A 729-nucleotide genomic window follows, 5' to 3' on the forward strand; every position below is an offset into this window, starting at 1 on the left:
AATTATTTACATTAAATTTACAAAATTGATGATAAAACCACAAAAAATGTCATATTAAATCGAAAAGTTGACATTTTAAAAATTTCATAACTCGGAAACCACTTCTATTCCAAAAATGAAATTTTCATGGTTGTTTAAGGATATAATGAAGTATATTCCCTGAAAATTTCAAAGGATTTCGAGTTGAAAGAAAACAGTTCTGGCTATCTGAAAATGGCGATTTTTCGAAAATTGATCGGCTTTAGATGGCCATAACTTAATGAAATAGAAGCAATCAAGTAAAAAATGGGTAGATTTCTTCAGAGTATACCTGAACAAAAAATATCAGCTGCTGATCAACCCTCTACTTCGAAAACTGTAGATATGACAGCATTTCAAAAATAGGTAAAATTTCTCTAAAACAGTGGTTTAGTTAGCAGCTCGCCGTGAAGCCGGACTTGAGTGTAAACCAATGACCAATTTTTTCCTTAAAAGTAGAAGGTTTACAGAAAAGAATGCGGCCTCAAACGAGTCTCTAAGTTATATAAAAGCTGAGATATAAATTTTTGAAAATGACTGAAAAATCGACTTTTTTCAAAATTAAAAAAATTCTCCAGCGGCCGGATTTGATCGAATCGGGCTCAAATTTTCAGGATCATCTCCTTTTCTAGTGTACTTTCGAGGAAAAAATCGGCATCAAAATCGGTGACCCACCCCCGCAACTTTTGGTCGAAAAGTAATGGATCTGCC

The sequence above is a fragment of the Temnothorax curvispinosus genome, unplaced genomic scaffold, assembly GCF_003070985.1.
Source record: "Temnothorax curvispinosus isolate PA1 unplaced genomic scaffold, ASM307098v1 QBEX01010073.1, whole genome shotgun sequence".
Taxonomy (NCBI): domain Eukaryota; kingdom Metazoa; phylum Arthropoda; class Insecta; order Hymenoptera; family Formicidae; genus Temnothorax; species Temnothorax curvispinosus.